At 42.7% G+C, this 25,632-nt stretch overlaps 1 pseudogene; it reads left to right on the top strand.

Annotated features, from left to right (window-relative positions):
- The first annotated feature begins 21,581 nt into the window (after positions 1-21,581).
- Positions 21,582-23,420, top strand: LOC132495195 (eukaryotic translation initiation factor 4B-like; annotated as a pseudogene).
- Positions 23,421-25,632: the final 2,212 nt, after the last annotated feature.

Genomic DNA, 25,632 nt, shown 5'->3' with positions numbered 1-25,632 from the left:
GACTATTACTCAGCCATTAAAAAGGATCCAATTCTGCCATTTTCAACAACGTGGATAGGCCTAGAATATTTATACCTACTTAAATAAGTTAGAGAAAGACAAATACTCTATGTTCTCACTCTGTAGAATCTAAAAATGCAAGAAAGGAATGTATATAACAAAACAGAAATAGACTCACAGAGAACAAATGAGTGGTTACTGGTGGGGTGAGTGAAGGGGGGAGGGAAAGACAGTAGTTTGTTTCTCTAAATCCAATACCCCTATGTATGAAATAAACAAACAAGGATATATAGTACAACACAGGGAAATATAGCCATTATTTTGTAATCACTTTAGTGGAGCATGATCTATAAAAATATTCAGTCCATATGTTGTACCCCTGAGACTAATGTAATATTGTAAATCAACTATACTTCAATTTAAATAATCCATAGGGTGGCTGAATGGATTAAAGAAAGTTCAGTTATACTGTGTACAAGAGATTCATGTTAACTTCTAATCCATATATAGCGTACAATTGAATGATTGGAAAAAAAACTCCATGAAAATGATACTTGCCTGACTAGTCTATTATGAGGTAAAAAAGACTTGAAGTCAAACCTCTCAAAGGAAAGAAGGTTATCATATAATGATAAATGGATTAATTCATCAAGAAATCATGAGAATTATAAATATGTATGTATTCAGCTTTGGAGTCTCTCAACATATAGAGAATATATTAACCCACGTGAAGGGGAAAATGTGCAGAAATAAAATAATGGTAAGAAACATCGATACCCAACTTTCAACACTGTATAGATCATCTGGACAGAATATCAATCAGGAAACACTGAACTTGAACACACACTTGATAGCAAATGAACCTAACATACATCTACAGTATATTCCACTCAACAGCAGCAAACTTTCCATTGTTCTTAAGTACACATAGAACACTGCCTAGGGTAGATCCTATGTTAAGCCACAAAACAAGTCTTCAAAAATCCAAGAATATTGAAATCATATCAAGGATCATTTCCAGCCACAATGGTATGAAACTGAAATTCAATATTAAAAAGAATAATTGAAAATTCAAGAACACTTAGAAATTGAACAATAAGCTCTTGCATAGCCAATGCATACAGGAATAAATCAAAAGGAAAATTTAAAAGAGATCTTAAAGCAAACAAAATTGGAAGCACAAAGTACCTAACTTTATGGAATACAGGAACAAGACTGCAATTCAAAGAGTTATGTTTACAGTCATAAATGCATATATTTTCAAAGAATTCTTGAGAGGGGAATCAGATGATAGAGTGGGAAGATACTGAGCTCCCCTCCTGCCAGGGACACACCCATATTACAACAACTTACACGGAAATGATCTCTGAAGACTAGCAGGGAACGTTTTCCACAACTAAAGATGTAAGGAAGGAGAAACCACAAGGCAGGTAGGAGGAGTGGAAACACAGTCTAATTGGAACCCACACGTGGAGCACAGTGACCCACAGCTGGAAGATATCACAATTGCATAGGTCCTCCACATGGAGGGAAGGGTCTGAGCCTGGCATCAGGCTGCTCAGCCCAGGGTTCCTGCACTGGAAGAAAACAACACAGCAGGTCTGGCTTTGAAAACCTGCAGGGCTTATTTTCAGGAAAGCTGGAGGCTAAAGAAAACTGAGAATTTGCTCTCATAAGACACACACAAATCTCACATGTTCTCAGTCCCTGTGCAGAGCCAATAGTGTGAAAGACACGTGTGTCAGACACACTTGCTAATCTCGGAGAGCTTCTTGGAAAGGTAAGAGGCAGCTGGGACTCCCACCAGGAACTGAGACATTGGCAAGCAACATTTTAGAGTCTTCCCTGGAACTGATTAGAATCAGGGGCCTGCCCCATCTACCACCATGCCCATAGCACCCCTGCACCAGAAGGCCTCACAACCAGACACACTGGGGGCCTACCCTGTCTGCCTGTGCACCTGGAGCACCACACAGCCATCCATAATGGAGGGCTGCCTTGGCTATCAGCACACCCATGGCAATCACATACTGCAGGGGCTCACAGCCATTTGGGCCAGGGTCCAACACTGCCTACCAGCTTGTCTACAGCAGTTGGCCCTGCCATAAGAGAAAGCTGTGTGCAGCCCACACAGGGGACGCCCCTGGAACATGTGGCTCTGCTGGCCAGAGGACAGTGTGCTGCTGGGCCCTATCTGTCATCTTCTATATAAGGCCACTTCTCTGAGACCTGGGAATGTAACAACCTGAACCTAATGAACAGAAATGCACAGAGAATTAGGAAACATAAGGAAATAGAGGAATATGTTACAAATGAAGTAACAAGACACACCATCAGAAAAAGAATGGAATAAAACAGCGAGAAGCATTCTACCTGATAAAAAAAAAGTGTTCACAGTAGTGATTATAAAGATGCTTACCCAAGTCAGGAGAAGAATAGATGGACATAGTGAGAATTTCAACAAAGAGTAATAACATGTCAAAAAGAAACAAACAGTGAACAATACAATAAAAGAGCTTAACACACACACACACACACACACACACACACACACATACGAGAGAAGTCACATTATATTATATGATACAGAAGAACACATCAGTGAAATGGAAAACAGAGTAGTGAAAATCACCCAAACTGAATAGCACAAAGAAAAAACATTAGGACTATAGGTAAAGGGACCTCTGATACAACATCAAGAATATTAACATGAGCATTACAGGGGTTCCAGAACGAGGAAAAGAGAGAAATGGGCAGAGAAATTATTAGAGGATATAGTAACTGATAACTTTCCTAACCTGGGGAAGGAAACACACATCCAGGTCCAGGAAACACAGAGTCCCAAACAATATGAAGACAAACAGGTCCATACCAAGACATATTATAAAGCACCAAAAATTTAAAAATTTAAAAATTAAAGAGGGATCACAGAAGTAGTGAAATAAAAGGGTCTAGTTATGTTCAAGGTGTTCCCATAAGACTGTAAGATGAATTCTCAGCACAATTTGTAGACTAGGAAGGAATGATAGGATATATTCAATGGGCTAAAAAGAAAAAGTCTACAACAAGAATACTCCACCAGCAAGATTATGATTCAGATTTGAAGGAGAGGGCTTCCCTGATGGCACAGTGGTTGAGAATCTGCCTGCCAATGCAGGGGACATGGGTTTGAGCCCTGATCCAGGAAGATCCCACATGCCACAGAGCAACTAAGCCTGTGTGCCGCAACTACTGAGGCTGTGCACTAGAGCCAATGAGCCACAACTACTGAACCTGCGAGCCACAACTACTGAAGCCTGAGCACCTCAAACCCATGTTCCGCAACAAGAAAAGCCACCACAATGAGAAGCCCGTGCACCACAACGAAGAGTAGCCTCCACTTGCCACAACAAGAGAAAAGCCCATGCACTGCAATGAAGATCTAATGCAGCCAAAAATAAATAAATAAATAAATAAATTTATGGGGAGAAAAAGAATTGAAGGAGAGATCAAGGGTTCCCAGACTAGCAAAAGCTAAAAGAGTTCATCACTAATAAACCAGCCTTATACACAATGTTGAAGGAATTTACTTAAGCTTAAAAGAAGTCTCACTAATTATTGATAGTAAAAAGAAAACAAACAAAAGTAAAAATCTCACCGGAAAAAGTATACATAGAGTAAGGGTAGTAGATCAAACATTTATTAAGCTTCCGTAAAGAATAAAAGACAATAGTAGTATGTTTTTTTAAAAAGAGAGGGTCCAAATAAATCAGAAATGAAAGCGATGATGTTACAACAGACACCACAGAAATATGAAGTATCCTACGATACACACTGGGTAACTCAGGGCTCAGACTGGACACAGCCCACTCTCCATTCCACTGTACATGAGTTACAGGAGCCTCAGGATCTGAGGAGGTGGTCCCTGAGGGGAGGCACAAGATAGAAGATGTTAGGCATTAACCTGACTGTATTTATGTTAAATGTGCCTGAACGGCATTCACATGAGATGGTTTTGTCCTGTATGTACATTGGCACCTTTAGTCTGAACTGCAGATCTTTTTCTTCACCACCTCCACTGACAGCATTAGCTTCACCTGCTGTGGACCATCTCCTATAGGATTTCTAGAACCACGAAGCATTGAAGCTTCACAGGACCCAGAGTCTGTGAGACTCCACTGAGTCTCAGAGTCTTAACTCCACTCAGAGATGTAGAGTCACAACAGAGACTCCACTCTTGGAGGGCACACAACAGTAGTGTGCACATCAGGACCCAAGGGAAGGAGCAGTGACCCCATAGGAGACTGACCAGACCTACATACTAGTTTTAGAAGGTCTCCTGCAGAGGTGGGGGGTGACTGTGGCTCACTGTGGGTACAAGGACACTGGCAGTAGAAGTTCTGGGAAGTCCTTGGCATAAGCCCTCCCAGAGTCTGCCATTAGCCTCACCAAAGAGCCATGTAGGCTGAAGTGCTGGGTCGCCTCAGGCCTAACAACCAACAGAGAGGGAACTCAGCCCCATGCATCAGCAGACATGCGGATTAAAGTTTTATTGAGCTCTGCCCACCAGAGCAACACCCAGCTCTACCCACCACCAGTCCCTCACATCAGGAAGGTTGCACAAGCCCCTTAGATAGACTCACCCACCAGAGGGCAGACAGCAGAAGCAAGAAGAACTACAATTCTGCAGCCTATGGAAGGAAAACCACATTCAGAAAGATAGACAAAATGAAAAGGCAGAGGAATTTGTACCAGATGAAGGAACAAGATAAAACCCCAGAAAAACAACTAAATGAGGTGGAGATAGGTAACCTTCCAGAAAAAGAATTCAGAATAATGATAGTGAAGATGATCCAAGACCTTAGAAAAAGAACGGAGACAAAGGTCAATAAGATGCAAGAAATTCTTAACAAAGACCTAGAAGAATTAAAGAACAAACAAGCAGAGATGAACAATAAAATAACTGAAATGAAAAACACACTAGAAGGAATCAATAGCAGAATAACTGAGGCAGAAGAACAGATAAATGACCTGGAAGATAGAATGGTGGAATTCACTGCTGCAGAACAGAATAAAGAAAAAAGAATGAAAAGAAATGAAGACAGCCTAAGAGACCTCTGGCATAACATTAAACACAACAACATTCACATTATAGGGGTCTCAGAAGGAGAAGAGAGAGAGAAAGGACCCGAGAAAATATTTGAAGAGATTATAGTCAAAAACTTCCCTAGCATGGGAAAGGAAATAGCCACCCAAGTCCAGGAAGCGCAGAGAGTCCCAGGCAGGATAAACTCAAGGAGAAAAATGCCAAGACACATAGTAATCAAACTGACAAAAATAAAAGACAAAGAAAAAATAATTAAAAGCAACAAGGGAAAAATGACAAATAACATACAAGGGAACTCCCATAAGGTTAAGAGCTGATTTCTCAGCAGAAACTCTAAAAACCACAGGGAAGTGGCATAATATATTTAAAGTGATGAAAGGGAAGAACCTGCAACCAAGAGAACTCTACCCAGCAAGGATCTCATTCAGATTTGATGGAGAAATCAAAAGCTTTACAGACAAGCAAAAGCTAAGAGAACTCAGCACCACCAAACCAGCTCTACAACAAATGCTAAAGGAACCTCTCTAAGTGGGAAACACAAGAGAAGAAAAGGATCTACAAAAACAAACCCATAACAATTAAGAAAATAGTAATAGGAACATACATATCAATATTTACCTTAAATGTGAATGGATTAAATGCTCCAACCAAAAGACACAGGCTTGCTGAATGGATACAAAAACAGGATCCATATATGTGTTGTCTATAAGAGACCCACTTCAGACCTAGGGACACATACAGACTGAAAGTGAGGGGATGGAAAAGGATATTCCATGCAAATGAAAAGCAAAAGAAAGCTGGAGTAGCAATACTCATATCAGATAAAATAGACTTTAAAATAAAGAATGTTACAAGAGACAAGGAAGGACACTACATAATGATCAAGGGATCAATCCAAGAAGAAGATATAACAATTATAAATATATATGTACCCAACATAGGAGCACCTCAATACATAAGGCAACTGCTAACAGCTGTAAAAAGGAAATTGGCAGTAACACAATAATAGCAGGGGACTTTAACACTTTACTTACACCAATGGAGATCATCCAGACAGAAAATTAATAAGGAAACACAAGCTTTAAATGACACAATAGACCAAATAGGTTTAATTGATAGTTATAGGACATTTCATCCAAAAACTGAAGATTACACATTCTCCTCAACTACATACAGAACATTCTCCAGGATAGATCACATCTTGGGTCACAAATCAAGCTCAGTAAATTTAAGAAAACTGAAATCATATCAAGCATCTGTTCTGACCACAAGGCTATGAGATTAGAAATCAACTACAGGGGAAAAAAAACATAAAAAACACAAACACATGGAGGCTTAACAATATGTTACTAAATAATCAAGAGATCACTGGAGAAATAAAAGAAGATATCAAAAACTGCCTAGAGACAAATGACAACAAAAACACGATGATCTAAAACCTATGGGATGGAGCAAAAGCAGTTCTAAGAGGGAAGTTTATAGCAATACAAGCCTAACTCAAGAAACAAGAAAAATCTCTATTAAACAATCTAACTTTACACCTAAGGAACTAGAGAAAGAAGAACAAAACCCAAAGTTAGTAGAAGGAAAGAAATCATAAAAATCAGAGCAGAAATAAATGAAATAGAAATGAAGAAAACAATAGCAAAGATCAATAAACCTAAAAGCTGGTTCTTTGAGAAGATAAACAAAAATGATAAACCTTTAGCCAGACTCAAGAAAAAGAGGGAGAGGACTCAAATAAAAAAATTAGAAATGAAAAAGGAGAAGTTGTAACAGGTACCACAGAAATACAAAGCATCCTAAGAGACTACTACAAGCAACTCTATGCCAATAAAATGGACAACCTGGAAGAAATGGACAGATTCATAGAAAGGTATAATCTTCCAAGACTGAACCAGGAAGAAATAGAAAATATAAACAGACAAATCACAAGTAATGAACTTGAAACTGTGATTAAAAATCTTCCAACAAACAAAAGTCCAGAGCCAGATGGCATCAGAGGTGAATTCTATCAAACATTTAGACAAGAGCTAACACCAAACCTTCTCAAACTCTTCAGAAATTTGCAGGGGAAGGAACACTCCCAAACTCAGTCTATGAGGCCACCATCACCCTGATACCAAAACCAGACAATGATACTACAAAAAAGAAAATTATAGACCAATATCACTGATGAATATAGATGTAAAAATCCTCAACAAAATACTAGCAAACAGAATTGAACAACACATTAAAAGGATCATACACCATGATCAGGTGGGGTTTATCCCAGGGATGCAAGGATTATTCAATATACACAAATCAATCAATGTGATACACCATATTAACAAATTGTAGAATAAAAATATCATCTCAATAGATGCAGGAAAATCTTTTGACAAAATTAAACACCCATTTATGATAAAAAGTCTCCAGAAAGTGGGCATAGAAGGAATCTACCTCAACATAATAAAGGCCATATATGACAAACCCACAGCAAACATCCTTCTCAACGGTGAAAAACTGAAAGCATTTCCCCTAAGATCAGGAACAAGACAAGGATGCCCACTTGCTCCACTATTATTCAACATAGCTTTGGAAGTCCTAGCCACAGCAATCAGAAGAGAAAAAGAAAAGGAATACAAATTGGAAAAGAAGAAGTAAAATTGTCACTGTTTGCAAATGACACAATACTATACATAGTGAATCCTAAAGATGACACCAGAAAACCACTAGAGCTAATCAATGAATTTGGTAAAGTTGCAGGATACAAAATTAATGCACAGAAATCTCTTACATTCCTATGCACTAACAATGAAAGATCAAAAAGGAAAATTAAGGAAACAATCCCATTCACCACTGCAACAAAGAGAATAAAATACGTAGAAATAACCTACTTAAGGAGGTAAAAAACCTGTACTCAGAAAACTATAAGACACTGCTGAAAGAAATCAAAGATGATATAAACAGATGGAGGTATAAACCATGTTCTTGGATTAGAAGAATAAATATTGTGAAAATGACTATACTACACAAAGCAATCTACAGATTCAGTGCAATGCCTATCAAATTACCAGTGGCATTTTCTACAGAACTAGAACAAAAAAATCTTAAAATTTGTATGAAGACACAAAAGACCCCGAATAGCCAAAGCAGTCTTGAGGGAAATTAAAAGAGCTGGAGAAATCAGACTTCCTGACTTCAGACTATACTACAAAGCTACAGTAACCAAGACTATATGGTACTGGCACAAAAGGAGAAATATAGATGAATGGAACAGGAAAGAAGGCCCAGAGATAAACCTATGTACCTATGGCTAGCTCATCTATGACAAAGGAGGCAAGGATATACAATGGATAAAAGACAGTCTCTTCAGTAAGTGGTGCTGGGAAAACTGGACAGCTACACATAAAAGAATGAAATTACAACACTCCATAGCACCATACACAAAAATAAACTCAAAATGGGTTAGAGACCTAAATGTAAGACCAGACACTATAAAACTCTTAGAGGAAAACATAGGCAGAACACTCTATGACATAAATCACAGCAAGATCTTTTTGACCCACCTCCTAGAGAAATGGAAATAAATACAAAAATAAACAAATGGGACCTAATGAAACTTCAAAGCTTTTGCACAGCAAAGGAGACCATAAACAAGACCAAAAGACAACCCTCAGAATGGGAGAAAATATTTGCAAATGAAGCAACTGACAAAGGATTAATCTCCAAAATTTATAAGCAGCTCATGCAGCTCAATAACAAAAAAACAAACAACCCAATCCAAAAATGGGCAGAAGGCCTAAACAGACATTTCTCCAAAGAAGATATACAGACTGCCAACAAACACATGAAAGAATGCTCAACATCATTAATCAGTTGAGAAATGTAAATCAAAACTACAATGAGATATCATCTCACACCAGTCAGAATGGCCATCATCAAAAAATCTAGAAACAATAAATGCTGGAGAGGGTGTGGAGAAAAGGGAACACTCTTGCACTGCTGGTGGGAATGTGAATTGGTACAGCCACTATGGAGAACAGTATGGAGGTTCCTTAAAAAACTACAAATAAAGGCTTCCCTGGTGGCACAGTGGTTCAGAGTCCGCCTGCCGATGCAGGGGACAAGTTTTCGTGCCCCAGTACGGGAGGATCCCACATGCCATGGAGTGTCTGGGCCTATGAGCCATGGCCACTGAGCCTGCACGTCTGGAGCCTGTGCTCCGCAACAGGAGAGGCCACAACAGTGAGAGGCCCATGTACCTAAAAAAAAAAAACAACCTACAAATAGAACTACCATATGATCCAGCAATCCCACTACTGGGCATATACCCTGAGAAAACCATAATTCAAAAAGAGTCATGTACCAAAACGTTCATTCCAGCTCTATTTACAATAGCCCGGAGATGGAAACAACCTAAGTGCCCATCATTGGATAAATGGATAAAGAAGATGTGGCACATATATACAATGGAATATTACTCAGCCATAAAAGGAAACGAAATTGAGCTATTTGTAATGAGGTGGATAGACCTAGAGTCTGTCATACAGAGTGAAGTAAGTCAGAAAGAGAAAGACAAATAATGTATGCTAACACATATATATGGAATTTAAGAAAAAAATGTCATGAAGAAACTAGGGGTAAGATAGGAATAAAGACACAGACCTAGTAGAGAATGGACTTGAGGATATGGGGAGGGGGAAGGGTAAGCTGTGACAAAGCGAGAGAGAGGCATGGACATATATACACTACCAAAGGTAAAATAGATAGCTAGTGGGAAGCAGCCGAATAGCACAGGGAGATCAGCTCGGTGCTTTGTGACCACCTAGAAGGGTGGGTTGGGGAGGGTGGGAGAGAGGGAGACACAAGAGGGAGGAGATGTGGGAACATATGTATATGTATAACAGATTCACTTTGTTATAAAGGTGAAACTAACACACCATTGTAAAGTAATTATACTCCAATAAAGATGAAAAAAAACTAAAAATAGAATCACCATATGATCAAGCAATCCCACTACTGGGCATATACCCAGAGAAAACGATAAATGAAAAAGACACATTCACCACAATGTTCATTGCAGCACTATTTACAATAGCCAGGTAATGGAAGCAACCTAAATGCCCACAGACAGACGAATGGATAAAGATGTGGTACATATATAAAATGGAATATTACTCATCCATAAAAAGGAATGAAATTGGGTCATTTGTAGAGACGTCGATGGATCTAGCAACTGTCATACAGAGTGAAGTAAGTCAGAAAGAGAAAAACAAATATTGTTTATTAATGCATATATGTGGAACCTAGAAAAATGGTACAGATGAACCGGTTTGCAGGGCAGAAATAGAGACACAGAGGTAGAGAACAAACGTATGGACACCAAGGGGGGGAAGCCATGGGGTGGTGGCGGTGGGATGAGTTGGGAGATTGGGACTGACATATATACATTTATATGTATAAAATAGATAATCAATAAGAACCTGTTGTGTAAAAAAATAAATACAATAAAATTCAAATATTAAAAAAAATAAAATTTAAAAAATTTAAAAAAAGTTCTTCCCTTTGCATACATGTATTTATATGAATGAATTATTTCCATGCTTATATCTATAAATACAAAAAAGAGGAATAAAACCTACCTTGAACCAAAAAAGAAAAAAAACAGAACCCACCAGTTATACAGAGGAAAACCCTATCAGGGCACTTGCTCCAGTGGTAAACAATTCTGAAGTTGGTCAGAGGTGGGGAATCATCTCCCATGCAGCCAGCAGCCCCCCCACCCCCGCAAGGAGCGTCCTCATTGCAAAGCTGGGGGACCGTGCCGAGGCATCTGTGAGTAAACGTGAGCCGAGCCCCAGGCCAGCTGCTGCTGAACTGTTCCCACCCTTCCCAGGTAAAACACCTGAATATGTACAAGGGCTTGAAAGCCTAGAGGAAGGGCCGTGGAGCCACACCAGCAACAGCACGCAGGCCAACTTGGTGCCTGCAGGCCAGCCAGGATGGTCCTGGCCCCGGGCGCTCTTCTGGAAGCTTTCCATTTCCCTGCCTGAGATACTCCTCCTGTCCCGGCCCCCACTGCTTTTTTCCTTCCTCACCTCTGCCCGGGGAGAAATTCCAACGGAAGGTATGGGTGACACATCCTCTTCTTTAGCAGGTGGCAGCCCGGCAACTCCTGCAGAAAGCCCAGCAGAGCCCCACTCACGCCAGGCCACCCACAAAGCCGTGGCCCCTCACTCCCTCCCACCAGCACAGCCCCGAGACTGCTGACGGGGCAGAGAATATGGCGTCAGGCACAGCTGCAGGGGCTCTTGCTGCCTGGAGCAGTGTTTATATTGACCTCAACCCAGGCACACCTGGGGAGGGCTGGCCGGCAGGGTCAGGCTGCCAGGTCAGCCAATCCACGCCCCTCAGGGGCTCACAGTTGCAGAAAATGAACCTCGCTGAACCGGCCAGGTCCAAGGAACAGGTGTGGGCTCCTGAGAGTCAGGATAGACAAGGGGCTGCAGCTGCAGCTTGTTTTCTAATCATTTTATCTGGCCCATGAGTGGGAGACAACTTAAAGAAGAACCTATCCTAATGAGAGGAACCCAGGAGTCAGGGAGAGGAGGGGTGGTGGGTGGAGACAGAGCCCTGGTGCTCCGGCTGCAGTGGAAGTCTCTGGAAGACCAGGCAGAGGGAGGCCGCACAGAGTGACGCCCAGGGTCACAGACCTGTCGGAGATGCTGTTTGTTAGTTCAAGTCCTGCTCTGAGGTGCTCTGTGTCAGCTCTGAGCGACAGGTGATTTGGGGTGTTATGCAATGAGGGCTATGTGCACGGTTCCTGTGAGGCAGGGGTACCTGCCCATGGGAGCTCAGTATCCTGGGAGGGGCCTGACAATGAGAGCCCCGTGGGCTGCTGGGTACCTGCTCAGGGGAGCTCCATATCCTGGGAGGGGCCTGACCACGAGAGACCCATGGACTACTGGGGACCTGGTAAAGGACGTCAGGATAGTCAGTGAAGACACCGAGGATATACATCCAGTAGTTCCTAATTCCTACACCCTGCTGGTCATTCTACCATCCACCAGGACATGGTATTCTGTATTAGACTTAGATGATGCCTTCTTCTGTATTCCATTAAACCCAGAGTCACAAGAAATTTTGGCTTGTAATTGGCAGGACTCAACATACAATGAAGACAGTACTGCCGGGGCCGTCCTGCCCCAAGGGTTCAAAAATTCCCACACCACCTTTGGGGAAACTTAACTAAAACCTAAAAGATCTACCTCTGGAGAAGGGAACCCGCCTTCCATATGCAGACGACATTCTGATCGCCAGCCCTACTAAGGAGGCCTCTGAACTACCTAGCCAATAAAGGATAGAAGGTGTCCAAGAAAAACACTCAAATATCCCAGGCTGAGGTGACCTGCCTGGGCTTCATTCTCACAGAAGTTTGGAGAAGCCCATCCCAGGAAAGTGAAGAAGCCATTTGCAGCCTTACCTCTTCTAAAACTAGAAGACAGCTTAGGGGTTCCTGGGGAGGCCAAGGTTTTCTGCATCTGGATCTCTAACTACAGTCTAATAGCTGGGCCTCTATATGAAACACTGACACGAAAAGATGATGATCCTTTTGAATAGAATCCAGAAGCAGCCTTTCAAGAATGGAAAGAGCAGTCACTTCAGACCCTTGCCCAGGAACTCCCTAATTTAGCTAAACCCTTTGACCTTTACATTCCCGGTCAAAAGTGAATCGCTCTTGGAGTATTAGCACAAAAGCTGGGACCACTTGAAATGGAGCAATGCAAGAATGCTGTCCAGGTAGGATAAACTGCAGTCACCAAGGGCTTGGCCCACCGCCCCATCAGGCCAGGATACTGGGGAATCTAAAAACCTGGAAATCAGCAGCCCACAAGGCCAGCTCCCTCCTAAGGGAAAAGGACCCCACGTGGTGATCCTAACCACCCACCATGCCCTGAAGTTGCAGGGGTTGCTCCGTGGGCACACAGACCTCGAGAGAGGAGGCCCTCCAACTCCAACCTCCAGAGAGACAACCAGGGGCAATGGGCCCCCATGACAACTTGTGTGACCATCACTTGAGCTGGAATTTCTCTCAGAAAACAACAACAGTGTGCCCCGCAAGAGCAGACTACTGCTTGCAGGACTTACTGCACCCAGAGGGGAGCTAATAAGCTTGGCGGGGGAACCGTATATCACGCTGTCACCATAGAAAAGCCTACAGACACCGCAGTGACAGCAGCCAATAAGACCGGCTGGACTCCTGGCTACTTCAAAAGGCCGTTGACTCAGTGGCCGTCATGGTCCTGGATCACCACCGGCCCTGGACTGTCTGGGAGTTGAGTGAGCAGGGCCCTGACACCTGGTGCTGTTTGTACGTTAATTCAGGGGCCTAATTGAAGAAAGCGCAGACTACTGGTCAGAGCATCTAGGCTGGCAGAAACCGTCAGCCTAAGGTGGCCGAACAAATGTGGGGCGGGGTGAAACCTGACCCCCCAGCGTCTCTGCGCATCTCTTTCCTGGACCCTTAAAGGTCATTAGAATCTATAACACTTCCACTGCTGGTGCTCAGGCGGACGAGAAGTGAGGCGGGAGGCCTGTGGACAATCAACCTCACCTGGAGGCTGCTGGGGAGAAGTCCTGCCCCTCCCCCCCGTGTATGAGGACTCCAACTCAGCACGAAGCACTTACAGAAGAAGGGTCTGCACCCTCAGCGGCCCAAGAATGAGGAACGGGACAAAAGGCAGAGGAGGTGTTTGTCTCCGGCAAAGCCCATGAAAAATTCCTGGGAGATAAAATTAGAATCTGGGCAACAAAATAAAGTCTAACCTTTTTTTCCTTTGTGCTTTGTCCAATTTCACGTGCTCCTAGGGCTCCGCATGCAGAGGTCCCACACCCGGCACTTCAGACCCGATTTCCTAGTGCAGAGTGGCTGGGTCGACACCTTAGCTCGCAGGGCCACATGCAGACTCTGCGACATAGAGCCTGAGCTGCAGCCAACCCGGCCCTCGAGAGCTCCGTCCCCTCCCTCCCGCTGACGCTGCCGGGATCCCTACACAACAGCCCCGCCCACAGCCCGCGGGGGAGCGCACGCTCTCACCTCTCCATTCTCTGATCAAAATATAAAGTTTTCCTTTGCTTCTGAACCAAACTCAGTCTCGATCTGTTGGCTCCAATGACACTGGGCAGGGGGACCCTTGCTGGGACCCACTCTGGAGGATCAGTAACAGAATTTGAGAACATTGTAACTTCAGTGAACAGATGTGTGAAGCAAACCGTAATTAACATAGAGCAGTGTATAAGGCTCGGGTAAAATAAGATGTTTCTAAGACTTATATTTGATATTTCCATCACTTGATTATAAGCAAGTTCAGTGGAGGGTTTTTGTCTTATTTGTCAGGTCAAGTTTCGAGAAATTAAGTGATGGTTTTCCAAGGATGTACATCTAATGATCTTGGCTGAAGTTTCAATCTTCTTTTGAATGTTTTTCCATTGAAAATTATACCATTCTTTCAGCTCCCCCATTTCTGAGGAATATAAAATCTTGTAACTTATTGTTACAAAAGCGGAAAGGTGCGGGGAGGGATAATTTAAGATTTTGGGATTAACACATACACAATGCTATGTACAAAATGGATAATCAACAAGGGCCTACCTACTGTATAGCACAGGGAACTACACTCAATATTTTGTAATAACCTATACGGGGAAAGAATCTGAAAAAATAGATATGTATATCTACATCATCTACCAAGGCCAGATAAAATGTAACTTAAGGGAGGCTGATGGTGAGCGCTTCTGACCCTCAGTCATCTAAAGCTTGGACTCTGCCTACTGCCCAAGGTCCTTCATGAACATACATGCATGTACCCATAGCTTAAAATGTCCCCAGCTTTGGGGTTCTGGGAGACACTGATTTGGAAAGATCCCTGGTGTTCCCCTTACTTGCAGGGGACCCTTCCTACTGCTAAAACATGCCTGTCCCACCCAGAGGATGGTACACCATCTGATCAGGAAGAGTCTGGGGACGGCACCTCCTCTCCTCATCTCCTGGTGCTCGGGTCCCAACTCCAGCCTCTTTTCTAACAATCTACTCACCAGGGGAAGTCAGCACCTTCAACATCCTTTTTCTCACAGTTTGGAATTTGTCTGGAGGATGAAGGGGAAGAGAGGGAACCATGAGAGACGAGCCCAAGGTGTCTGAACAGGGACATGCCACGCTAATTTCCAATCAGGAAGAGGAAACGACCAAAGGCTCAGCTTGCCACCAAAACCAGAATACGGTTAGAAGCAATCCTGGAAAAATGCCTTGAGGTAAGTCACGAGAAAGGACAAGAAAACAAGGCAGGATTGCAGGAAGGGGTTTTCAAGAGGTAGATTGGACTCGCCATGAAAGCAAATGGAAAGGGATAGAAATTCTTCAACGATGCCATTGGCCAAAAAGGGCGTATGCGTTTTTCCTGAACACTTCTATTCTTCCACCTCTCCGTGAAAATTCTTCTCCTCTATTTTAATGTGGGAATCCTTGCTTTAAACCAAAGTAATGAATCTTTCTCCTTGGAAATTTCAGACACCTAAGACGGGAGGATGGAGGGATTGTTTTTGGAGAAGCATGGCTCTTAAGAAAGAGAGACACAATGGCATACTGGAAGACCACTGGATTGGGAGTTAGCAGGCCTGGGTATTTGACTATGTTTCCTCTCTTATTATCTGTGTGAGGCACTAAACTTCTTTGAGTTTTAGTTTCTTTTCAGGTAAAACAAAGAGAATAACACTAGCCTTGCCAAGCTCATAAGATTAATGAGGAGATCAAATGGGATAAATGATATTATCCTATTTGTAAAATGCTATAGAAATACAGTATATTATTTTCATGCCTTCACACTGAGTGCCCTGGAAAGCTGTCAGGGAACATGAAACAAAGGATGTCATAGCTCCTGTTGCTTTTTTATTCCATATTAATGAATATCCCCCAGCTAATCTGCAGTCACAGTGGAGTCATATTAATGTGGAACTTTTATAATTCATAAACTGCTACAGCAGCCTGGAAAGGCTTTAATCAGTTGCCTTCACTCTTAATTATTTTAAAACCTCAATAATGGTAAAATGAGCTACCTGACAGTTTAATTAATTTGCATTAATCCCAAAGGTCCTGAATGAGTAGTGAGTTTATGAACACAAAGTCTAAGGGTTCAGCAGGAGCACGTCAAGCCTGAATGGGTATCTGGCCTCTGGTTCCCTTCCATTACTCCCACATCAAGCTCTGTGTGTATGTGTGTGTTGCATTCACACAATTTGTCTCTCTGTTTATTACATTAGAATAGTCCTTGAAGCCTCTGAAAATGAGATCACTTGCTGTCACTTGCTAGAGGAAAGCTTTGGAATTATCTGTGAATTGCAATTGCAATTTCCTCTGCTCTTATTGCTCCAGTTTCTGTGGTTAATAGAGAGCTGGCTGCATGTCATTTTTATTTTTGTAGAGGAGAATTGGTGCTTTTACTCCCTGCCCAGCATACTGGCTTGGTCATTAGCATATTACAATGCAAAAATCCCATTGGGTGATGGTGGCATTCCTGAATTGTACCAACATGAGCCAGATGCTGCACTGAGTTGGCCCTGCTCATTCTTAGCCTGGGAGGCTGTCTTCTCAGGCGTGGTCCTGGGCAGGATTTATTACCCACATTACCATCTCTCTGAGTTTGGAGTTATAACCCATCCTATTCTGAGACTTTTATACCAAAATGGTCAGGAGGGCAAAGAGGAAAAAAAAGGAAGTAGGTAAGTAGAGTCATTCATCTGGCTCATTTTTCTGGTCTTCTATTTTCTATCAAATGCAGCCACCAAGTGTACAATATTTTGCAATGGCAGCACCAGCTAACTAGTTCAGGGGATAATAATATACTACATATGTCCCTAATTGTGACCATCTAATGATGGGCTGTGTGTGAAGTGTGTACAACAGAATCTGGTGTGTAGTAAAAAGAGTGGATGTTTATTGAACATTTCCTATCTAAGTGCAAGTCATCTTGCTGAGACGATGTTTCACCTTGTTGTGTGTTCAAGGAATCAAGGGCGGTGCTGTTCCATAGATCTTTCTGTATTGATAGGAATGTAATGTAGCGCTGTTCAATATGGTAGCCATGAGCCCCATGTGGCTATTGAGCACTTGAAGTGTGGCTAGTGAGACTGAGACATTTAAATTTTTATTGAATTTAAATGTAAATAGCCACAGGTGGCTAGTAGCTACTGTATGGGAAAGTACAGATCTAGACCCCACTAGAAGAGGCCCATTTAAACCTGAAATAGTTACATGTCAATCCCAAACTCCCAATCCATCCCTCCCTCCCACCTTTCCCTCCCCACACCCCGGCAATCACAAGTTTGGGATTGACATGTACACACAGCTATGCTTAAAATAGATGACCAACAAGGACCTACTGTATAATTAATTAATTAATTAATTAATTTAAAAAAACTTGAAATAGTTAAAATATGATCTCATCCATCAGCACTGGGGAGCATGTTCCTTGCAGTCTCCTAGGCTAGTCTACAATGCCATCGATGTCACTTTCACTTAGAATTACACAATGTCAGATCTTGAGTGCCCAGCACATTAAATTAATTGAATTCTTTGCTATTTCCAACCAAACATGTTAAAATCCCCATTGCTGCACCTTCAACTGGTAGAAAATAGTATCTAAAGAATGGCCTGAAAGACCCCTAAAAGGCTTTTATTTGGCTATTTGAGGGAATTTTCATCTCTGCTCAGGTTTGGATAAATCTCTACTGTGAAGAAGGAAAAGTTGAAAGTGGTAAAGGAGTTTTCTGAACAGGACTGGAGGCACGAAAGTGAGGCAGAGGTGGTGAAACATGGCTTAGAGATGGGTGAGGATTCTGGATTCTCACTCTTTGCTTCTCAAGGGAGGTCCTCATGGTGAGGGGCCTCTGATTTAACCTTAGGGGAGAATCATTACCCCACAGCTTCAACATATCCTGGTGTGTCAGAAACACAAGCCCAGCTGGAAGAGCTGATGGTTGGAGGAGGAGGTATTTACTATGCAAGTCAATATTTATTTGACTGGCTGCTGGGTATCAGGACTCTAGGTAAGGAATATAGTGAGGAAAAATGGATGCTGTTCAACGACATGATACTATACATAGAAAATCCTAAATGTGCTACCAGAAAACTACTAGAGCTCATCAATGAATTTGGTAAAGTTGCAGGATACAAAATTAATACACAGAAATCTGTTTCTATACACTATACACTATACACTAACAACAAAATATCAGAAAGGGGGGGCTTCCCTGGTGGCGCAGTGGTTGAGAGTCCGCCTGCCGATGCAGGGGACACGGGTTTGTGCCCCGGTCCGGGAAGATCCCACATGCCGTGGAGCGGCTGGGCCCGTGAGCCATGGCCGCTGAGCCTGCGCGTCCAGAGCCTGTGCTCCGCAACGGGAGAGGCCACAACAGTGAGAGGCCCAAGTACCGCAAAAAAAAAAAAAAAAAAAAAAAAAATATCAGAAAGGGAAATTAAGGAAACAATCCCATTTACCATCACATCCAAAAAAAAAGAGAAAAACATAAGAATAAATCTACCTAAGGAGGCAAAAGACCTGTACTCTGAAAACTATAAGACGGTGATGAAAGAAATTGAAGATGACAGAAACAGATGGGAAGATATACCATGCTTTTGGATTGGAAGAATCAATATTGTCAAAATGACTATATTACCCAAGGCAATCTACAGAGTCAATGTAATTCCTATCAAAATACCAATGGCATTTTTCACAGAACTAGAAAAAGTAATTTCAAAATTGGTATGGAACAGAAAAGACCCCAAATAGCCAAAACAATCCTGAGAAAGAAGAATGGAGCTGGAGGAATCAAGCTCCCTGACTTCAAAGCTACAGTAATCAAAACAGTATGGCACTGGCACAAAAACAGAAATACAGATCAGTGGAACAGGATAGAAAGCCCAGAAATAAACCCACACACCTATGGTCAATTAATCTAAGACAAAGGAGAAAAGGCTCTACAATGGAGAAAAGGCAGTCTCTTCAATAAATGGTGCTGGGAAAACTGGACAGCTACATGTAAAAGAATGAAATTCTTTAACACCATACACAAAAATAAACTCAAAATGGATTAAAGTCCTAAATGTAAGACTGGATACTATAAAACCCTTAGGGGAAAACATAGGCAGAACACTCTTTGACATAAATTACAGCAATATCTTTTTGGATTTGTCTCCTAGAGTAATGGAAATAAAAACAAAAATAAATAAATGGGACCTAATTAAACTCAAAATCTTCTGAACAGCAAAGGAAACCATAAACAAAATGAAAAGACAACCCATACAATGGGAAAAAATATTTGCAAACAGTGCAACTAACAAGAGATTAATCTCCAGAATTTACAAACAGCTCATGCAGCTCAATATCAACAAAATGAACAGCTAAACCAAAAAATGAGCAGAAGACCTAAACAGACATTTCTCCAAAGAAGCCATACAGATGGCCAAAAGGCACATGAAAAGATGTTCAACATCTCTATTAGAGAAATGCAAATCAAAACTACAATGAGGTATCACCTCACACCAGTCAGAATGGCCAACATCAAAAATTCTACAAATAATAAATGCTGAAGAGAGTGTGGAGAAAAAGGAATCCTCCTACACTGTTGGTGGGAATGTAAACTGGTACAGCCACTATGGAGAACAGTATGGAAGTTCCTTAAAAATCTAAAAATATAGCTACCATATGACCCAGCAATTCCACTCCTAGGCATATATCTGGAGAAAACCATAATTTGAAAGGATGCATGCACCACGATGTTCACTGCAGCACTATTTACAATAGCTAAGACATGGAAGCAACCTAAGTGTCCACCAACAGATGAATGGATAAAGAAGATGTGGCATGTATACACACCACACACACACACACCCACACACAATGGAATATTACTCAGTCATAAAAAAGAGTGAAATAATGCCATTTGCAGCAATATGGATGGACCTAGAGATGATTATACTAAGTGAAGTTTAAGTCAGAAAGAGAAAGACAAATATCATATGATATTGCTTATATGTGGAATCTAAAAGAAAAAAAAGACACAAATGAACTTATTTCAAAAACAGAAAGAGACTCACACAGAAAAGAAACTTATGGTTACCAAAGGGGAAAGGGGGAGGTGGGAGGGATAAATTAGGAGGCTAGGATTAACATATACACACTACTATGTATAAATAGATAACCAACAAGGACCTACTGTATAGCATAGGGAAGTATACTTAATATTATGTATTAACTTATAAGGGGAAAGAATCTGAAAAAGAATATATATAGATAGATACATAGATAAAGATATAGATATACATATATATAAAACTGAATTGCTGTGCCGTACACCTGAAACTTCCATGATATTGTAAATCAAGTACACTTCAATTAAAAAAATTTTTTTAAATAGATGCTATTCTTGCCCTCATGGAATATGCAATCTAGTGGTACAAACAAGATTACATAATGAGGGCTTCCCTGGTGGCGCAGTGGTTGAGAGTCCGCCTGCCGATGCAGGGGACACGGGTTCGTGCCCCGATCCCGGAGGATCCCACATGCCGCGGAGCGGCTGGGCCCGCGAGCCATGGCCGCGGAGCCTGTGTGTCCGGAGCCTGTGCTCCGCAACGGGAGAGGCCACAGCAGTGAGAGGCCCGCGTACAGCAAAAAAAAAAAAAAAAAAAAAAAGATTACATAATGACACAAATAGCTGTGGTGACAGGTAAAGAAATATACTGAGGAAGGAATGTCTGGGTTGAGTTCTACAGGATGGGTCCTATGTCTCAGGAAGTGTCTCCTGGGACTGAAGATGAAAGAGCAGAAAATCAACCGTTCACTCAATACCTCAGTATTTGAGGCACTACATTAGCTACCAGTACAAGAGGCGAATGTGACTACGATGATTTCTTCCTCTGAAGACCAGGGGAAGACTAGGGATGGGGCAAACTGGAGAGACTAAGTGTGCACAAAATAGATGCCAAGGCATATGCTAGAATGCAGTCAACATCAAATGGGGGGTCAAGAGATGGGGTTCAGAAGAGACAAAGATCTGTCCTGATAGAAAGGGTTGGGAAGACCTTGCTGAGAATGGGCCTTGGACTGAACTTTGGAAATAGGCAAGAGGTGGTGGAGCCACCTGCTTCAACTTGACCATGTGGGCTTTGGCAGTAAGCACCAAAGCTGACACCACCCTACTCAAAGGAGGACACCCTGCTCATGTAATATGCTCCCCTGTATACTCAATATTGTATAGTCTCATGGTGATGGTAGGAGGGCAGATGGGAGAAGGAAGCTCACCAAAGGCTGACATGTAATGTTTCTACAGCTAGGTAATAGAGCTTAGAACTAATTTAATTTGGTTTAGAGAAAGAATGAAGTGATATTTGATGTATCTTAGGGTTCTGGAATAAAAATCTTACTGTGGCCTTTGTGTTCTCTCTCCCTCTCCCAACATGGCTGCCTCAGCAAAAAAGAAGAATAAGAAGGGGAGGACTATCTCCCTAACAGACCTCCTGGCTGAGAATGGAGGGACTGCTGGAGGAAGCACCTATGTCCCCAAACCAGGCAGCTGGGATGATGAAACAGATGACCTAGAAGGAGATGTTTCAACCACTTGGCATAGTAATGATGATGATGTGCATAGGGCACTTCCAATTGACCATTCCATCCTGCCCACTGCTCCATGGGCTGCTCAGGAATCCAATATCCACTGGAGCTGTCTTCCCAAATCGCCACCCTACACTGCTTTTCTAGGGAACCTGCCCTGTGATGTAATAGAAGACTCCATTAAGGAATTCTTTAGAATTCCTTCAGAGGTTTAAATATCAGCACAGTGCATTTATAATGTGAACCCAGCAATCCTGAGAGGTTGAAAGGTTTTGGTTACACTGAGTTTGAGGACCTGGATTCCTTGCTCAATGCCCCGAGCTTCAATGAAGAGTCTCTAGGTAACAGGAGAATTCGAGTGGACGTTGCTGATCAAGTCTAAAGACAGGATGATGGTTCTTTTGGTAGAGACAGAAATAGGGATTCTGACAAAACAGATACAGACTGGAGGGCCCGTCCTGCTACAGACAGCTTTGATAACTACCCGCCTAGAAGAGGTGATGATAGCTTTGGAGACAAGTATGGAGATCGTTATGATTCAGACCTATATCGTGATGAGTATCAGGACAGTTACCGTGATGGTCCACGCCGGGACATGGATCGATACGGGGGCCGGATCGCTATGATGACTATGACAGAGGCTACCATTCCAGGATAGGCAGTGGCAGAAGAGCATTTGGTAGTGGGTACCATAGGGATGACGACTACAGAGGAGGCGGGGACCTTATGAAGACAGATGATGACAAGATGACCGGTCATGGAGCTCCAGAGATGATTACTCTCCGGATGATTATAGGCGTGATGATAGAGGTCCCCCGCAAAGACGCAAACTGAACCTAACTCCTCGGAGTACTCCTAAGGAAGATGATTCCTCTGCTAGCACCTCCCAGTCCAGTCAAGCAGCCTCTGTCTTTGGAGGAGCAAAGCCTGTTGACATAGTTGGTAGAGAACGAAAAGCAGAAGAGCGGCTACAGAAGGAACAGGAGAAACTACAGCATCAGCTGGATGAGCCAAAGCTAGAACAACGGCCTCGGGAGAGACACCCAAGCTGGCGAAGTGAAGAAACTCAGGAATGGGAATGGCCGAGGGCAGGAAATGAGTCATCACAGACTGAGACCTCAGCCACATCTGGAAGAAGTAAGTCAGACCAGGATGCACGAAAGAGAGAGAGTGAGAAGTCGCTAGAATATGAAACACCCAATAAAGAGGAAGACTGTCAGTGTCTAGCTTCTAAGCCTCCCAAACCTGAACAGCCTCTAAAGGTAATGCCAACCCCTCCACCAAAGGAGAATGCTTGTGTGAAACGAAGTTCTAACCCTCCTGCTCGATCTCAGAGCTCAGACACAGAGCAGCAGTCCCGTACAAGTGGTGGAGGGAAAGTAGCTTCAGCTCAACCATCTGAGGAAGGACCAGTAAGGAAAGCAGATGAAAATAAAGTAGATGAGGTGAGCGCCCCAAAAGGCCAAAGTGGAAATTCCAGCCGTGGTCCAGGAGATGGAGGGAACAAAGACCCCTGGAAGGAGGCAGACAGGAAAGATGGCAAAAAGCATCAAGAGTCCAGGTCTGCACCTGAGCCAAAGAAAGCTGAAGAAAATCCAGCCTCTAAATTCAGTTCTGCAAGCAAGTGTGCTGCTCTTGCCGTTGATGGTGAAGATGAAAATGAGGGAGGAGATTACACCGAATAGACCTCTGCATTCTGTGCTTTCTCCTAGTCTCTCACCACCTTGGAACATTCGAGAACAAATCAAATCTCTATCCAGACAAGACAAAATAAAACTCACCATATCCTGGAAAAAAAAATCATACTGTGCATGATTCCTATCCTCAGGGAGCATAACGTCAGGAGGATGGGTGGATAAAAATGTGTCAATATTGTATTTGCCACAGTGCAATTAGTGCCATAGATAAGCCCTCTTCCGGGGATTTCAGAAGAAGGAAAGATCACTTGGTAGAACCAAGAAAGGCTTAGAGTATGAAGTGATATTTGTAATAGCTCATTAAGTATAGAAGGGGTTTCATAGAGAGCAGAGGGAAGGGCACTCCAGGTAGGGAAAAGAGTTTGAACAAAGGCTTATGAAACATGTCCCTTGTTCTAGGGATAGAGATGAATCTGGTACTTCTAGGGAAGATTGACAGAAAAACCTTGCCTTCTCCTGGCTCAGGGTCTGATCATTCCCTACAGGGACAAGTCCCCATTGAGAATCACTATATTTTCATTCCCCCAGATCAGGGGTATTTTATTGAGATATACTTCATGTCGTTCATATTAAAAATTGACACAAATATTTATTATTTGAAATACAGTGTAATATTGGACATGCTTTTTATAAAATACAAAGGACCTTTAGGGACCCTCCCTTTAGACTCTGATTTGCTGCCAATCTTCCTCCTCATTTGAAAATCATCAGACTTTACTTGGGTTTAAGAAAGATGTATGGGAGCTATGAGAGTTCGTATTGGGAAGTTTGGGTCAGACGTAGCAGTTAATACTGAGTGGACACAGAAGAAAGAGATAAGATCAGAGGACTCTGGTCAGAGTAGGATGGACTTAATCAAGGAAGACATCTTTGGAAGGGTACCATGAACCACACATTGATGAGCATAAAGAAAAGAATGTGAAGGGATAATAGGGTAAGGGGAATAAATGTCCACTTAGTTCTATGTTGCAGAATAAGCAGATAATGAATGAATAAATCAATGAATAAATGCAGGTGCTGTGAAATTATCCAAGTGAAAGATCCTATGGATAGAATGAGCCACCAAGAGACGGTTTCTCCAAAGATGAGTTGCAAAAAATTGGAACTCTGTAGGTTGATAGCAGATAAAGAAAAAAAGTTATTATTGTTACTGTCACATGAGAAGAAAAGGTGTCCTTGGGGCTAGCTGAAATCGAGTGCCACCACCAGACTGCTTACCTGGAGTCAGCAGGAGCGGTTGTGACTGAGGGGTACCCTGGGAATTTTATCTATTCTCAGTTAAAAATCAGAGGGCTTTTCCTTTCATGTGAAACACCGCTGAAAATCTCCTGGGTTTTCAGCAGATTAACTGTAAGCAAAATTCAGGCAGAAAATAGAGGCGATGGGCAGGCTGTGCTATCAGCTGTAGAGCCCAGGGCATGGAATTGGATTTAATTCAGCAGAAAATGATTTCAGGGTGAGAAGCCCACCTATTTGGATGCCCAGGCCTGAAGCAGAGTCAGTAGTTTTGGTGGCCTGGCTGCCCAGTGACAGCGGCCTGGATTCCTCTCTCCACAGGCACCCAGCAGCGGGAGGGAGGGAAGAAGAGGGGAGAGCACGCTCATCAGTCTCCGGAGGGAGGAGAAGCTTGTTTCATCTGAGACGCAGGGCCTGCTGCCTAAAAGCCAACCACACAAAGGCCAGCTTGGGGGCCGGCCTCTATAGTGTGGATGCGGCCATGGAACACTTTGTAGGTGGCTCTTGCACAGGAGTTCTACTGCCATGTTTTAAAGAGAAGGCAAAGCACAGTTATTTTCTAGAAGGTTCGAAACCTGGTCGGCTCCCCCTTTCCCTGCCCAGGTTCTGAATGATTTGAGAAGGAAGACAAAGGAGAGGCAGATAGAAGCCAGGATGGAGGGCACAGCTTTGGTCCGTTAAGGCCTCCAGAACTAGGTATGCTCGTACCCTGCCACACACACATGCTGGAAAGCCCATGCTCTGGAGCAGTTCCAGAAACCACCTGCTCCCCAAGGTCAACTCATTCCCTGGAGGAGAGAAGGGGGATGAGACAAGCTGGCCCAATGGTTCTCAGACTTATCAATCTGGTCCTTGATGGGATGAGGTACCAGCTGCGTGAGGAAATAATACCCTCCTCTGAACCAAGTGGTTTTCCTGATTCATTTAGGAACTAACTCAGAACTCAGAGGGTAGCAGCTTCCTC

This window comes from Mesoplodon densirostris, chromosome 8, assembly GCF_025265405.1.
Source record: "Mesoplodon densirostris isolate mMesDen1 chromosome 8, mMesDen1 primary haplotype, whole genome shotgun sequence".
Taxonomy (NCBI): Eukaryota; Metazoa; Chordata; class Mammalia; order Artiodactyla; family Ziphiidae; genus Mesoplodon; species Mesoplodon densirostris.
This window is presented reverse-complemented; position numbering and strand designations above follow the sequence as displayed.